The following is an 18123-nucleotide window of genomic DNA, read 5'->3' on the forward strand; positions in this document are numbered from 1 at the left end:
TTGTCGTCCTCTGAGTGGTACTATGGTGGTGGTTGTTTATACCTGTGTGGCTAGGAGTTTTTCCATGACCATTTGACCTCACCAGGAAGACCTCTTAGCCCTAGTTAGACTGGTTATTTATCTGTCTGGGTCAATTCTATTTTAATTCAGACAATTAAGGAAGTCAACTGAAATTCCAGGGAAACAATTGGAATTTCGAATTGGTTTACTTCCTGAATTAATTGAATTCAAAATGGAATTGACCCCCGAGCCTGTTGGTCTTTAATACAGAATGGATCCAGTATGTTGCTCTCAAATTTGGTCCTTGAACTTCCACTGCATTTTTTTAATTGTTCCCCTCTAATCAGGGACTGATTTAGACCTGGGACAGTAGGTTCCCCTCTGATCAGGGACTGATTTAGACCTGGGACAGTAGGTTCCCCTCTGATCAGGGACTGATTTAGACCTGGGACAGCAGGTTCCCCTCTAATCAGGGACTGATTTAGACCTGGGACAGCAGGTATGAATTACCAGGTAGATGAGAAACCCTACCAGGTCCAGAGCCCGTTGGTAAAGAGTACAGTTGAAGTAGGAAGTTTACACCTCAGCCAACTACATTTAAACTCAGTTTTTCACAATTCCTGACATGTAATCCTCGTAAAAAAATTCCCTGTCTTAGGTCAGTTAGGATCACCACTATATTTTAAGAATGTGAAATGTCAGGACTGATGTCTTGAGATATTGCTTCAATATATCCACATCATTTCCCTACCTCATGTTGCCATCTATTTTGTGAAGTGCACCAGTCCCTCCTGCAGCAAAGCACCCCCACGACATGATGCTGCCACCCCCGTGCTTCACGGTTGGGATGGTGTTCTTCAGCTTGCAAGCCTCCCCCTTTTTCCTCCAAATATAACAATGGTCTTTATGCCCAAACAGTTCTATTTTTGTTTCATCAGACCAGAGGACATTTCTCCAAAAAGTACGATCTTTGTCCCCATGTTCAGTTGCAAACCGTAGTCTGGCTTTTTTATGGCAATTTTGGAGCAGTGGCTTCTTCCTTGCTGAGCGACCTTTCAGGTTATGTCGATATTTGAACTCGTTTTACTGTGGATATAGATACTTTTGTACCTGTTTCCTTCGGCATCTTCACAAGGTCCTTTGCTGTTGTTCTGGGATTGATTTACACTTTTCACACCAAAGTTTGTTAATCTCTAGGAGACACAACGCGTCTCCTTCCTGAGCGGTATGATGGCTGCATGATCCCATGGTGTTTATACTTGCGTACTATTGTTTGTACAGATGAACGTGGTACCTTCAGGCGTTTGGAAATTGCCCCCAAGGATGAACCAGACTTGTGGAGGTCTACAGTTTATTTCTGAGGTCTTGGCTGATTTTCTTTTGATTTTCCCTTGATGTCAAGCAAAGAGGCATTGAGTTTGAAGCCTTTAAATACATCCACAGGTACACCTCCAATTGACCCAAATTATGTCAATTAGCCTATCAGAAGCTTCTAAAGCTATGACATCATTTTCTGGAATTCTCCAAGCTGTTTAAAGTCAACTTAGTGTATGTAAACTTCTGACCACCTGGAATTGTGATACAGTGAATTATAAGTTAAATAATCTGCCTGTAAACAATTTGTATTATTTAACTAGGCAAGCCAGTTAAGAACAAATTCTTATTTTCAATGACGGCCTAGGAACAGGTGCAGAATGACAGATTTGTACCTTGTCAGTTCGGGGGTTTGAACTTGCAACCTTCCGGTTACCAGTCCAACGCTCTAACCACTAGGCTACCCTGCCACCCCAAATGACTTGTCATGCACAAAGTAGATGTCCTAAAACGAGTTTTAATGACTCCAACCTAAGTGTATGTAAACTTCTGATTTCAACTGTATATTGTGTTGTTGTAGTAGCTAAACTATACCACCGGGTGTCGCAGTTGAGCAGTTGACTCATTTAAATCTGCATCAGCAGGGATACAAATAAAGACATCAACAATGACTGAATGATTCCATCTGCTTATAAATGAATAGACTTCTTAGATACCTAACCCTTACTCTGGTCACAAGGGAGGGAAGAAGGGCGGGAGAGGGAGGGAGGGAGTGAGGGATGAAAAATGGAGAGATGTGATTTAAAGGATGAGAGGGGGATGATCTCTGCATTGTCCGGAATAAACGGACAGGGGGAGAAAAAAAAATCCTGACCCACCCTTTTCTCTCTTGATCTCTCTCTCTCTCTCTCCCTCGTTCTATATTTCTCTCTCTCTCTCTCTCGCTTTCATTCTTTTGTTTATGCATTCTGGGGAGACTGGAGAGAAGGATGGATGGATGGATGGAGAGAGGGAAAAGCTTGCACCTGTGAAAATAGAGAAAAACAGGGGGGGATGGAGACAAAGAGATGGAGGGAGAGAGGGTTGGAACAACAGGGAGGTGGAGAGCATTAGCATGCTGATAGTGTCAGCACTCATCTATTTTCTCTCTCTTTTTCTATATATCCATCTCTCTCTCTCTATCCCCCATCTCTCCCTCTCTACATCCCTCCATCCCGCTCTCCTCTCTGTCCGTGACAATTACACCATCAAAACACTCCAGTCAGAGAGGATAATTGGTGCCAGTGTTGTAGCGAGAGAGCAATATAGTGTGTGTGTGTGTGTGTGTGTCCAGTGTTTTTATTTCAGGAAGCACACAGGAAACGTTTCTGTGTCAGAGGGTTTTTGGTGCATAAATGTGTGTGTGTGTGTGTGTGCGCGCGCTCGTGTGTGTGTGTGTTAGAAAGGGCCAATTAGATGTTCTACAGTGTATGGCTAGGGTCTGCTTGCTCCAAGGATACGGACACGACTGGACAAAACATTAGGAACACCTGCTGTTTCCATGACAGTCTGACCAGGTGAATCCAGGTGAAAACTATGATCCCTTGTTGATGTCACTTGTTAAATCCACTTCAATCAGTGCTGATGAAGAGGAGGAGACAGGTTGAAGAAGGATTTTTTTAAAGCCTTGAGACAATTGAATCATGGATTGGGTATGTGTGTCATTCAGAGGGTGAACAGGCAAGACTAAAGATTTAAGTGCCTTTTGAACTCAATACTAGGAAGGTAATACTTTGAACACACACACACACACACACACACACAGAGAGAGACACAACAGTCTAAAGCACCTTAGTTGAGAGCTACTCTACTTTTCTATGTCTCAACTCACACTTATACACGCACGTCTGCATAAACACAAACACACACACACACACACACACACACACTATCACTAATATGGAACACATGCATAAATACACACGGTCACACACACACACACACATACATTCCAATGACCTAGATGTATTGCAGCTCATCCCCCACCCCATCACACTCACACACACACACACACACACACACACTCATCCCCCACCCCCATCACACTCACACACACACACATCACACTCATCCCCCAACCCCATCACACTCACACACACACACACATCACACTCATCCCCCACCCCCATCACACTCACACACTCACACACACTCATCCCCCCCATCACACTCACACACTCACACACACTCACACACACTCATCCCCCACCCCCATCACACACACACACCTCAGTCTGCTGTGAAATGAGCATAATGTTTCCTGCCACTGCCCACATACAAGCATCAGTTAAAAAGCTACTGGAAAAAACACTGAACAGCCTCTCCCTCTGCCCCACACACACCCTCTCCCTCTGCCCCCCACACACCCTCTCCCTCTGCCCCACACACACACACACCCTCTACCTCTGCCCCACACACACCCTCTCCCTCTGCCCCACACACACACACACACCCTCTCCCTCTGCCCCACACACACACACACCCTCTCCCTCTGCCCCACACACACACACACACACACCTTCTCGCTCTGCCCCACACACACACACACACACACCCTCTCCCTCTGCCCCACACACACACCCTCTCCCTCTGCCCCACACACACACCCTCTCCCTCTGCCCCACACACACACACACACACACCCTCTCCCTCTGCCCCACACACACACACACCCTCTCCCTCTGCCCCACACACACACACACCCTCTCCCTCTGCCCCCCACACACACACACACCCTCTCCCTCTGCCCCCCACACACACACACCCTCTCCCTCTGCCCCACACACACACACACCCTCTCCCTCTGCCCCACACACACACACACACACACCCTCTCCCTCTGCCCCACACACCCACACACACCCTCTCCCTCTGCCCCACACACACACACACACACACTCTCCCTCTGCCCCCCCCCCCACACACACACACCCTCTCCCTCTGCCCCACACACACACACACCCTCTCTCCCTCTGCCCTACACACACACACACCCTCTCTCCCTATGCCCCACACACACACACCCTCTCTCTCTGCCACACACACACACTCTCTCTCTGCCACACACACACCCTCTCCCTCTGCCCCCCACACACACACACCCTCTCTCTCTGCCCCACACACACACACACCCTCTCTCTCTGCCCCACACACACACACACACACCCTCTCTCTCTGCCACACACACACCCTCTCCCTCTGCCCCCCACACACACACACCCTCTCTCTATGCCACACACACACACCCTCTCTCTCTGCCCCACACACACACCCTCTCTCTCTGCCCCCCACACACACACACCCTCTCTCTCTGCCCCACACACACACCCTCTCTCTCTGCCCCACACACACACACCCTCTTTCTCTGCCCCACACACACACCCTCTCTCTCTGCCACACACACACCCTCTCTCTGCCCCCCCCCCCCCCCCACACACACACACACACACACACCCTCTCTCTCTGCCCCACACACACACACCCTCTCTCTCTGCCCCACACACGCATACACACACCCTCTCTCTCACTCACACACACGCATACATGCACCCTCTCTCACACTCACGCACATACACACACCCTCTCACTTACACACACACACACACTCGCTATCTGCCACACACACACACACACACGTACACACACACACACCCACTTACACACACTCTCTCTCTCAATTCAATTCAATTTCAATTCAAGGGGCTTTATTGACATGGGAAACATGTGTTAACATTGCCAAAGCAAGTGAGGTAGATAATATACAAAAGTTAAATAAACAATAAAAATTAACAGTAAACATTACACATACAGAAGTTTCAAAACAATAAAGACATTACAAATGTCATTGTGTATATTATATATACAGTGTTGTAGCGATATGCAAATAGTTAATATATAAATGTGGGTCGTATTTACAATATGGGTTGTATTTACAATGTGGGTTGTATTTACAATGGTGTTTGTTCTTCACTGGTTGACCTTTTCTTGTGGCAACAGGTCACAAATCTTGCTGCTGTGATGTCACACTGTGAAATTTCACCCAGTAGATATGGGAGTTTATCAAAATTGGATTTGTTTTCGAATTCTTTGTTGATCTGTGTAATCTGAGGGAAATATGTCTCTCTAATATGGTCATACATTGGACAGGAGGTTAGGAAGTGCAGCTCGGTTTCCACCTCATTTTGTGGGCAGTGAGCACATAGCCTGTCTTCTCTTGAGAGCCAGGTCTGCCTACGGCGGCCTTTCTCAATAGCTGAGTCTGTACGTAGTCAAAGCCTTCCTTAATTTTGGGTCAGTAACAGTGGTCAGGTATTCTGCCACTGTGTACTCTCTGTTTAGGGGCAAATAGCATTCTAGTTTGCTCTGTTTTTTTGTTAATTCTTTCCAATGTGTTTGTTGTCTCATGATTTGGTTGGGTCTAATCTCTCTCTCTCATACATCACACACACACACACACACACACACACACACACACACACACACACACACACACACACACACACACACACACACACACACACACACACACACTAGTCTCTCTCTCACACACTCCTCTCTCTCACACACACACATACCCTCTGTTTTTGTTCTCTCCACTTCCTCTTTCTACTCTCTCTCTCTCTCTCTCTAGTGCTGTTTATCTCTCTCTTTCTCTTTCCCCCTGAATCCCTCTATCCCTCTCTGTCACCTTGCCCAAGGCTGTTTGAGTGCACTCTACCTTCCCTCCCTCCCTCCCTCCCTCCCTCCCTCCCTCCCTCCCCCCCTCCCCCCTCCCTCCCCCCTCCCTCCCTCCAATTCCTCTCTCTCTCTATTTCTCTCAATGTGAATCAATGGACAAACACTTTATTCTGTCGATTGTCTCATATCTATCAACCCCCCCTCTCTCTATCCCCCCCTCTCTATCGACCCCCCCTCTCTACCCCCCCCCCTCTCTACCCCCCCCCCTCTCTCTCTATCCCCTCTCTCTCTATCCCCCCCTCTCTATCCCCCCCTCTCTATCGACCCCCCCTCTCTACCCCCCTCTCTCTCTATCCCCTCTCTCTCTATCCCCCCCTCTCTATCCCCCCCTCTCTATCGACCCCCCCTCTCTACCCCCCCCCCTCTCTCTCTATCCCCCCCTCTCTACCCCCCCTCTCTATCGACCCCCCCCTCTCTACCCCCCCTCTCTCTCTATCCCCTCTCTCTCTATCCCCTCTCTCTCTATCCCCTCTCTCTTTATCCCCCCCTCTCTATCCCCCCCCCTCTCTCTATCCCCCCCTCTCTCTCTATCCCCCCCTCTATCGACCCCCCCCTCTTTCTTTCTCTCCTTTCCTTTATTTCCTGTTCTCTTTTCCTCACTTCCTGTTCTGTTCTTTCTCTCTCCATGTTCATTCTCTCTCTCTCTCATCCTTCCATCCTGTTTTCTCTCTCCCTTTCACACATTTTATCTACACCCTCCAGCTTTTTCTCTCTCTCTCCATCTCTCTCAAATCCCTCCATCTCCCTCTCGCTCTCTCTATCCATTCCTCCATTTTTTTCTCTCTCCATCCCTCTCTCTCTCGCTCTCTCCCCATCCATCCCTTCATCCTCTATCTCTCTTTCTCTCTCTCCCTCCCTCCATTTTTCTCTCCCTCTCCATCCCTCCATCTTTTTCTCTCTCTCCCTCCCTCCATCGTTCTCTCCCTCTCTCTCTCTCTCTCTATTCCTCCATCTTTGTCTCTCTCTCTATCCCTCCATCTTTCTCTCCCTCTCCATCCCTCCATCATTCTCTTTCTCTCCCTCCCTCCATCTTTCTCTCTCTCTCTCTATCCCTCCATCTTTCTCTCCCTCTCCATCCCTCCATCACTCCATCTCTTTCTCTCTCTCTGGAAAGAGGAGACAGAGGGCTGTGAGACAGAGATTTAAACCTTGATACATTTAAAGTGAGATGTATATGAAAGATGTGGGGCACCATTAGACGAACAGCTAAGAGAGATGGGGAAAGGGCCGATAGAACAGGGGGGGGGGAGTTTGCTGGGCTCCACCTGGAGGGGCAGATCCCGAGTGGACAGCCATACCCTCTGCCCGAGACGATAACAAGGAGCCGGGGTCCAGTGGGGGTCCGCCTGTCGTCGATACCTGGAGGTGGTCTTGAGAAGAGCCGACCAGGCGACGTCTTGGCATGTTGACCTCTTGCTCAGGGAAGAGCGGGGGCTGAAACCCATCCAACACTCAAAAGGCGAGAGGTCAGTGGCTGAGCTCCAGGCGGTGGGGTTGGCTCCAGGTGGTGTGGTTTGGTTCAGGCGGTGGGGTTGGCTCCAGGCGGTGGGGTTGGCTCCAGGTGGTGGGGTTGGCTCCAGGTGGTGGGGTTGGCTCCAGGCGGTGGGGTTGGCTCCAGGCGGTGTGGTTTGGTTCAGGCGGTGGGGTTGGCTCCAGGCAGTGGGGTTGGCTCCAGGCGGTGGGGTTGGCTCCAGGCAGTGGGGTTGGCTCCAGGCGGTGGGGTTGGCTCCAGGTGATGAGATTGGCTCCAGGTGGTGGGGTTTGGTTCAGGCAGTGGGGTTGGTTCCAGGCGGTGGGGTTGGCTCCAGGCCGGTGGGGTTGACTCTAGGCGGTGGGGTTGGCTCCAGGCGGTGGGGTTGGCTCCAGGCGGTGGGGTTGGCTCCTAGGCGGTGGGGTTGGCTCCTAGGCGGTGGGGTTGGCTCCAGGTGGTGTGGCTGGCTCCAGGCGGTGGGGTTTGGTTCAGGCGGCGGGGTTGGCTCCAGGCGGTGGAGTTGGTTCCAGACGGTGGGGTTGGCTCCAGGTGGTGGGGTTGGTTCCAGGCGGTGGGGTTGGCTCCAGGCGGTGGGGTTGGTTCCAGGCGGTGGGGTTGGCTCCAGGCCGGTGGGGTTGGCTCCAGGCAGTGGGGTTGGCTCTAGGCGGTGGGGGTTGGCTCCAGGTGGTGGGGTTTGCTCCAGGCGGTGGGTTGGCTCCAGGCGGTGGGGTTGGCAGAGACGAGGAAACAAAGAGTAGTATCCAGGTCCTGATTAGCTTGCTCTGACTGGCGGTTAGACTGGGGGTGAAACCCAGAGGACAGGACTAAGGACCACGGTCTGAGACCATGTCCACCGGAAGTCCATGGATCCGAAAGACGTGTTGCACCATGAGCTGGGCCGTCTCCTTGGAAGACGGTAGCTTGGGGAGGGGAATGAAATAGGTGGCTTTGGAAAACCTGTCCACCACTGTGAGGATAGTGGTGTTGCCATCAGACGGAGGGAGACCGCTGACGAAGTCCAGGGATATATGTGACCAGAGACAGTGAGGGACAGGGAGAGGTTGAAAGAGGCCTGCTGGAGCTTGCCTATAGCGGCGTGAAAGCGCATCCGGATTAAAATTCTTGGACCCCGGTAGGAGATGGTAAAGATGAACCGGGTGAACAGCAGGGCCCATCGAGCTTGCCTGGAGTTGAGATGCTTGGCGGTGTGGAGATATTCCGGGTTCTTGTAATCCGTCCACACAATGAATGAATGTTCCGCCCCCTCTAACCAGGGCCTCCACTCCTACAATGCCATCTTCACCGCAAGTAGTTCTCGATTCCCCACGTCATAATTCCTCTCCGTGGCGTTAAGACAATGCGAGAAGAAGGGGAAGGGATGCAGCTTAAGGTCCAGGGAGGAACGCTGGAACAGGAAGGCCCCCACTCCGACATCCGAAGCGTCTACCTCCACCATGAACTAACGGGACGGGTCCAGATGGATTAATATGGGAACTGTGGTGAAGCGGTGCTTCAGGTCCAGGAACGCCCGGTCAGCAGCTGGGGACCACGTGAACGGGACCTTGGGAGAAGTGAATGCTGAAAGGGGGGAAGCAAGGGTGCTGTAAACCCGGATAAAACAGCGATAGAAATGGGCAAATCCAAGAAGCGTTGCAGCTGCACTCTGGACGTGGGTTGGGGCCAATCCACCACCGCCGCTCTCAACTTTACGGGATCCATCTGCAGTGATGATGTATCCAAGGAAGGAGATGGTGGAGCGATGGAACTCGCATTTCATTTCTCTGCTTTGACAAAAATCAAGAACGTGCTGAGCGGGAAAAAATGAGGATGTTGTTGAGGTAGACGAACTGCTTCATAATGTGGCGGAGAACGCTGTTAACCAGGGCCTGGAACACAGCAGGAGTGTTGGTCAGACCGAATGGCATAACCAGGTATTTGTAGTGTCTGCTAGCAGTGTTGGAGGATGTTTTTTATTTTACCTTTATTTAGTCAGTTAAGAACAAATTCTTATTTTCAATGACTGCCTAGGAACAGTGGATTAACTGTTCAAGGGCAGAACGACAGATTTGTACCTTGTCAGCTCAGGGGGTTTGAACTTGCAACCTTCCGGTTACTAGTCCAACGCTCTAACCACTAGGCTACCCTGCCGGCCCAGGGTAACCTAGTGGGTAGCCTAGATGTCGTCACTCGTCCCCTTCACATATCCGCACCAGATGGTAGGCGTTCTGCAAGTGCAACTTCGAGAAAATGGTGATGAATGATGGCCCCCTGGAGCGTCTCGAAAGCCGAAGGAATGAGTGGTAGAGGGTAGCGGTTCTTAACCGTGATGTCATTGAGGCCCCGGTAGTCGATACACGGGCACAGGGTTTTGTTTCTCTTCTCCACAAAGAAGAACCCGGCGGGGGAGGCAGAAGGACGGATACATCCTGCAGCCAGGGAGTCCTCGATGTACATCTCCGTGGGTCTCCGGACCCAACAGTGAATAGAGCCGTCCCCGGGGTGGTGTAGTGCCCAGGAGAAGGTCGATCCCACAGTCATAGGGTCGATGCGGAGGAAGAGAAGTGGCCCAGGCCTTGATGAAAACCTCCATGAGATCCTGGAACTCCGCGGGAATGGCGGAGAGGCCCGAGACTTCTTACAAGCCCACAGGAAGACATCCCGGGGCGACTTCAGGCAATGGGCGTGGCAGAACGGGCTCCAGCCCACAATAGCGCCAGCAGTCCAGTTGATAAGGGGATTGTGTCGCTGGAGCCAAGAAATCCCCAATACCACGGGAACCTGAGGAAACTTAATGAGCATGAACTACATAGGCTCACTGTGGTTCCCTGACACTCGCAGGTTGATAGGAGTAGCATTGTGGGTGACTCTGCCTATAGAGAACCCATCCATTGCTCTAACGTCCATGGGAATGGAGAGGGGCTGAGTGGGGATGCCCAGCTCAGACACCAGGTTGGAGTCCATGAAACTCTCGTCAGCCCCAGAGTCAATGAGAACCCGGAGAGATTTGGACTGGTCACCCCACAGCAGGATGGCATGGAGAGGGGTGCGAGTAAGGGGAGTAGGAAAAGTCTTCATACCACCAACTGATGAGCCTGGTATTTTAATGGACAGGTAGACACGTAATGACCGGTAGTCCCGCAATACAGACAACTCTTGGTGTTAAGTCTGTGTAAACGTTGGGCTGGAGACAGCTTTGCTGAGTTGCATCGGCTCCAGAATAGGAGAGTCAGCAGACCTCGGAGACTCTCGGGGGGAACTCGGGTAATCTCGGATTCTCTCGAGAACGTAGACACCGGAGACTTCCGGGATTCCTCGGAGGCGAGGTGGGATCTAACTTCCCGTAGCCGCCTATCGATCTGGATGGTCAAGGCGATGAGCGAGTCGAGAACCGTAGGCAGCTCCCAGGCTGCGAGCTCGTCTTTAACCTCCTCTGATAATCCATGAAGGAACGCGTCGAACAGGGCTTCGGGATCCAGGCACTCTCAGCTGCCAAAGTGCAAAAATCCACCGCGTAGTCTGCCATACTACGGGAGTCCGGACATAGTTGGAGCAGCTTACGAACTGCCTCTCTCCCGGACAACGGAGAATCAAACAATTTACGTACCCCCGCCACAAATTCCTCCAGACTGAGGCAAACGGTAGATTGTTGCTTCCACACTGACGTAGCCCGGGCGAGAGCCCTCCCAGACATCAGCGTCATCAAGTACCTTATCCTCGAGCGATCCGAGGGAAATGAAGAGGGCTGCAGCTCAAAGATGAGAGAACACTGGGAGCGAAACATCTGGCAGGATCCTGGACCTCCATCATAATAACGCTCCAGAGGAGGTAAGCGGGGTTCTCGGGAATCCGGGATAGATTGGGGAGAGGCGCCACTGGAAGGTAACTGACAGTCTGTAGTGGTCGGGCAATCCGCAGAATTGCTCCAGCAATGTATAGAAGGCACGGTCATGGCGTTCCGCCAAGGTCTGGAATCCTTCCCTCATCTCTCTCCATCTTTCTTTATCTCTCTCCATCCCTCATCTCTCTCTCCCTCCATCTCTCCATCCCTCCATCTCTCCATCCCTCCATCCCTCCATCTCTCCATCTCTCCATCTCTCCATCTCTCCATCTCTCCATCCCTCCATCTCTCCATCTCTCCATCCCTCCATCTCTCCATCCCTCCATCTCTCCATCTCTCTCTCCCTCCATCTCTCCATCCCTCCATCTCTCCATCCCTCCATCTCTCTCTCCCTCCATCTCTCCATCTCTCCATCTCTCTCTCTGTCTCTCTCTGGGATAATGTATTTTTTATTCCTGGCACTGCTGAGTACTGGAGTGCTATTGAAGTGTGTTAGATCATCATCATCACACACACACACACACACACACACACACACACACACACACACACACACACACACACACACACACACACAGACTGAGTGTTAGATCATCAGCCATTGGATGAGCTGCTTGATGTTGGGCCAAGTGGTTGACATGTTAGAAACCTCAGAAAGTGGTAGCAACACACACAGAGAGACACTACATGACCAAAAGTATGTGGACACCTGCTGAGTACACTACATGACCAAAAGTATGTGGACACCTGCTGAGTACACTACATGACCAAAAGTATGTGGCCCCCTGCTGAGTACACTACATTACCAAACGTATGTGGACACCAGCAGAGTACACTACATGACCAAAAGTATGTGGACACCTGCTCGTCCAACATCTTATCATGAACATTAATATGGAGTTGGTCCCCCCCTTTGCTGCTATAACAGCCTCCACTCTTCTGTGAAGGCTTTCCACTAGATGTTGGAACATTGCTGTGGGGACTTGCTTCCATTCAGCCACAAGAGCATTAGTGAAGTTGGGCACTGATGTTGGGCGATTAGGCCTGGCTCGCAGTCGGCGTTCCAATTCATCCCAAAGGTGTTCGATGGGGTTGAGGTCAGGGATCTGTGCAAGCCAGTCAAGTTCTTCCATATCGATCTCGACAAACCATTTCTGTATGGACCTCGCTTTGTGCATGGGGGCATTGTCATGCTGAAACAGGAAAGGGCCTTCCCCAAACTGTTGCCACAAAGTTGGAAGCACAGAATCGTCTAGAATGTCATTGTATGCTGTAGCATTAGCATTAAGATTTCTCTTCACTGTGGAACTAAGGGGCCTAGCCCGAACCATTATTCCTTCTCCACCAAACTTTACAGTTGGCACTATGCATTGGGGCAGGTAGCATTCTCTTGGCATCCGCCAAACCCAGATTTGGCCATCAGACTGCCAGATGGTGAAGTGTGATTCATCACATCAGAAATACTGGACATTTTGAACTCTTATTATGGTGGTGAGATGACAAAATTACAATCATGGTTTTGAATTGGACTCGCATTTTTCTGGTCTCGGCCTTCACTCGGTCTCAAACCACCTTGTTCCCCTCCTGGTCTTGGTCTTGACTCGGCCCCCTTGTCTCGGCCCCCTTGACTCGGTCTCCTTGTTCCCCTCCCGGTCTTGGTCTTGACTCGGTCCCCTTGTCCCCCTCCCGGTAGCGTTAAGATGTCCCTTCATTGAATTTAAGGGGCCTAAACCATGAAAAACAGCCCGACCATTATTGTTCCTCCACCCAACTTTACTGTTGGCACTTTGCATTGGGGCAGGTAGCGTTCTCCTGGCATCCGCCAAACCCAGATTCCAATGGCGGCGAGCTTTATACCACTTCAGTCGAAGCTTGGCATTACACTTGGTGATCTTAGACTTGTGTGCGGCTGCTTGGCCATGGAAACCCATTTCATGAAGCTCCCGACAAACAGTTATTGTGTTGAAAGTTGCTTCCAGAGGCAGTTTGGAACTCGGTAGTGAGTGTTGCAACAATTCTTACGTGCTTCAGCGCAATTATTAGAAAATGGAAGATGTTCAAGATGACGGTCAACCACCCTCAGTCTGGGGCTCCATGCAAGATCTCACCTCGTGGGGCATCAATGATCATGAGGAAGGTGAGGGATCAGCCCAGAACTACAAGGCAGGACCTGGTCAATGACCTGAAGAGAGCTGGAACCACAGTCTCAAATAAAACCATTAGTAACACACTACGCCGTCATGGATTAAAATCCTGCAGCGCACGCAAGGTCCCCCTGCTCAAGCCAGCGCATGTCCAGGCCCGTCTGAAGTTTGCCAATGACCACCTGGATGATCCAGAGGAGGAATGGGAGAAGGTCATGTGGTCTGATGAGACAAAAATATAGCTTTTTGGTCTAAACTCCCCTCGCCGTGTTTGGAGGAAGAAGAAGGATGAGTACAACCCCAAGAACACCATCCCAACCGTGAAGCATGGAGGAGGAAACATCATTCTTTGGGGATGCTTTTCTGCAAAGGGGACAGGACGACTGCACCGTATTGAGGGGAGGATGGATGGGGCCATGTATCGCAAGATCTTGGCCAACAACCTCCTTCCCTCAGTAAGAGCATTGAAGATGGGTCGTGGCTGGGTCTTCCAGAATGACAACGACCCGAAACACACAGCCAGGGCAACTAAGGAGTGGCTCCGTAAGAAGCATCTCAAGGTCCTGGAGTGGCCTAGCCAGTCACCAGACCTGAACCCAATAGAAAATCTTTGGAGGGAGCTGAAAGTCCGTATTGCCTAGCGACAGCCCCGAAACCTGAAGGATCTGGAGAAGGTCTGTATGGAGGAGTGAGCCAAAATCCCTGCTACAGTGTGTGCAAACCTGGTCAAGAACTACAGGAAAGGTATGATCTCTGTAATTGCAAACAAAGGTTTCTGCACCAAATATTAAGTTCTGCTTTTCTGATGTATCAAATACTTATGTCATGCAATAAAATGCAAATTAAATACTTAAAAATCATATAATGTGATTTTCTGGATTTTTGTTTTAGATTCCGTCTCTCACAGTTGAAGTGTACCTATGATAAAATGTACAGACACTGGGCATTGTTGGTGGAAGAAGGTGAAGACCAAGGTGCAGCGTGGTATGTGTCCATATTTATTAGAATGAACACGGAAATAACAAAAATACCAAAGAGAAACGACCGAAAACAGTTCTGGTGCAGACACACAACAGAAAATAATCACCCACAAAACACAATAGAAAACAGGTTCCCTAAATATGGTTCTCAATCAGGGACAACGATTGACAGCTGCCTCTGATTGAGAACCACACCAGGACAAACACAGAAATAGCAAAGCATAGAAAAACTAACATAGACAACCCACCAAACTCATGCCCTGACCATACTAAAACAAAGACATAACAAAAGAACTAAGGTCAGAACGTGACAACATGCTTTGTGAGTAGGAAAACCTGCAAAATCGGCAGTGTATCAAATACTTGAATTTATCACAGGTGGAAACAGGATGAGCCTGAGCTCAATACATTTTTATTTTTAATAAAATTCTAAAAATCTGTTTTCGCTGGCCACATGGGGTATTGTGTGTAGATTGCTGAGGAAAAATAAATATATTTCATCCATTTTAGAATAAAGTTGTAACGTAACAAAATGTGGAAAAAGTCAAGGGGTCTGAATACTTTCCGAATGCACTGTATATATACACACACACACCATCCTCTTCTCTGTGCCAAAATGTAATTTTACGAAGTTATCTTTGTGGGTTTATGGTCAGTTAAACCCTATGCTCTGGTCAGTAGTGTTTTCTGAGTGAATACTTCACTGTGTATGAACAGTATGAATTATACATACCATTTTTGATGCAAAGCCTAAATGACTCTGTCCACACACACACACACAAAAACTCACTCTCTCTCCCTCTCTGTCTGTCTGTCTCTCTCTCTCTCTCTCTCTCTCTCTCTCTATTGTAATTTCTCTGCATATGCTGTTATCACGATAAACGTTCCTCTCTATCTCTCTCCATCCCTCTCTCTCACTTTTGTTACCGCCATCGTTACCATAACAACCACAACCTTTTGATTTTAGTGCTTCTCTGGGGTGGGGGGGGGGGTTAATACTGAAGAGGAGAGAGAGGTTAGAGGGGGTGCTTGGGGTATGCGGAGGGATATAAACAGAGGGATGGAGAGAGAGAGAGAATGGCTATTAAGTGGTGGGGGGAATGGAGAGATAGAGGTGGGTGCGTGTGGCTGCATCACGTCGTGATGAATAGTCTTCTGTTTCCATTGGTTGGCTATCGTTGGAATTTACCTGGATACTCGTTTAAGCCTTTTTATAGCATCTTCCAAACATAGTTGCCATCTAATTCCCAAGGGGCTATAGATTACAGTAGATGAACAGGTGAGATAATGTTGCCTATAAACTTGTCGTCCATGTTCGGCATGTTTGCTGTCAAGGCCCCTGCCATGTGAATAAATGTCTGTACAAATAAATCAATGTGTTTAACCCGGAGATCATTTTTTTTCTCCAAAAGTTAATATTTGACTCCTTCAATCCAGGCTACCAGTTTCGGTTGACAGTGGTGATTCGTCCCAAATGGCACACTATTCCCTATATAGTGCACTACTTTTGACAAGGGCCTAAGGTTAGGGTGCAGCAGACAATCTGTCAGGTGAGTTTATGACCAACGGTTTATAACTGTCGTTGTAAAGATCCAATGAGAGACCTGGCCAATGAGTGAACTCTGCTCTGTGATAGGACAGGAGACAGGAATCTGCCCCAGAGTGTGATGTTTAGTTGCCCACCTAACTAGCTATAGATGTAGGATGAACTCCTCTTGGTAATATCCCCAATCCTACGATAAAACAGCTACCCAGAGTGCACTTCAGTTTTTGGCATGTCGTTAGTTCATCCTATAGACTTTTCACTCACCTATAGGATGGGCTGTTACATAGTGGATAGAAGCGAAAAAGTGAGGGAGGGAGAAATGGACAGGGAGGGGGTCATGCCAACCATAGATAGGGAGAGGGAGGGAGGGGGGGGGGGGGTCATGCCAACCTCGCGAGCCCGCCCTCGCACACCTCTCAACGCCTACCCGGACACCGCGATAGGACAGCGCGCGAGGATGGCACAGAGAGATATGTTCGGAAGCGAGAGAGGGAGAGAGAGAGATTGAGAGAGAGGGAGAGAGAGAGAGAGAGAGATTGAGGGGTATAGGCAACGAAGAGCAGCAATAACAGGAAACACCGCGCGCAGGGCTTTCCTACCGAGTCGATGCTCGCGCTGACCAGAGCAGACCGATAAAACGGGAAGAGGAACGTCTCACAACTCTAAACAGAACCAACCGGTTCTAACAGTCTCGCGGAGAGAGAGAGAAAAAGGGGAGAGAACAGTCTGTTTCCGTGCAGGGAGTTATCCAGTCGAGTGAGTTGTCAAAAGTAAATGATATGTTTGGTTTGTCACACTGTCCATATGTCCGTTGCTGTGACTGCACTACCAATGTGTGTGTGTGTGTGTGTGTGTCCGTCCGTCCATGTTTATGTAGCCTAACCTATTATCAACTGCGACATACGTGCATAGACAATTAATGGGTGCCCGCAGCCGGTCGCTCCACACTGTGCAAAAACGGTTCGGATTAACGTTATTTCCACGTTAGTTCAACTCAAAATATCTATGTGATGAAGTTAAATCAACGTGGAAAACAGATTTTTGGATTTGTAAAAAGTCATCAACATTAGGGCATTTCGTATTTTTTTTCCACCAAACTTTTAACCGAAATCCAATGACCTGATGACATTTGTTGATTTCACATTGAATTCACGTTAGTTTACAACTCAACAAATGTAAATCAAAGTAAACGTTGAACTGATGTCTGTGCCCAGTCGGTCATGCGTCAGTCAGGACAGAGCGGAACCGGAGTTCTGTTCTCTCACTGTGGACAGATGTTTCAAGCCGCGGCGCGGAAGCCTCAAAGACAGCGAGACCTTTTAATCTAACAACAACGGTTAGGCCTACTTTTATAGTCATTTATAACAAACAGAATAAAAAAATAGATGTCTGTCTCTCTCTCTCTCTCTCATTAGGCTACATCTCTCCAAATAATTTGGGTCGTTGTCAGTTTAGTCTGTCATTTGGTATTTTTTTCGGGTAATATCCTGAATTCCTGATCCCGTTTTTCATAGATGGATAATCTAAAGGTTATAGATTCGAATTGATCTAGATAATTCCAAGCGTTAAGCGCATTGCATAGACTGCCTGCCGGGATAGCTGGCCACCACCATCTGCCCTGTATTAGCAGAGATGGAATTTGAATAATTGATATTTATCTATTTTTAGGTTGCTGGATTAAATAGTTCATGTTGCAACGGAATTATAATAACCCCCTACCATGGTGACCATGGTGACTGATGTGACCTATTCTCTGCAGGGTTAAAAAAAAAAAAAGGCCACACATTTAGTTGAATTAATTTATGGATTATAGCTAGACACAAATCCTATTTAAAATGACACTTTTTGTTGTTGTCTGTCTGTCCCTCTGTCCGGTATGTTAGCCTATATATGAAGTACTGTGAAGTACCTCTGTGTGTGTGAAGTGTCGCTGTGTGTGTGTGTGTGTGTGTGTGTGTGTGTGTGTGTGTGTGTGTGTGTGTGTGTGTGTGTGTGTGTGTGTGTGTGTGTGTGAAGTATCTCTGTTATCACTGTCAAGTAGGAATACTGCTTTC

The 18123-nt window shown here is 49.1% G+C and overlaps 1 protein-coding gene across 2 annotated transcripts in view; it reads left to right on the forward strand.

Annotated features, from left to right (window-relative positions):
• The first annotated feature begins 16605 nt into the window (after positions 1 to 16605).
• Positions 16606 to 18123, forward strand: part of LOC139415813 (prospero homeobox 3) — an 8337-nt gene continuing 6819 nt past the window's right edge. Inside the window, exon 1 of one of the 2 annotated variants that reach the window (XM_071163928.1) lies at positions 16606 to 16839. The gene's annotated coding sequence lies outside the window, so the exon portion shown is untranslated. The remainder of the gene's footprint in view (positions 16840 to 18123) is intronic. The other variant, XM_071163927.1, reaches the window with a different exon arrangement.

This window comes from Oncorhynchus clarkii, chromosome 9, assembly GCF_045791955.1.
Source record: "Oncorhynchus clarkii lewisi isolate Uvic-CL-2024 chromosome 9, UVic_Ocla_1.0, whole genome shotgun sequence".
In the NCBI taxonomy this organism is placed as follows: Eukaryota; Metazoa; Chordata; class Actinopteri; order Salmoniformes; family Salmonidae; genus Oncorhynchus; species Oncorhynchus clarkii.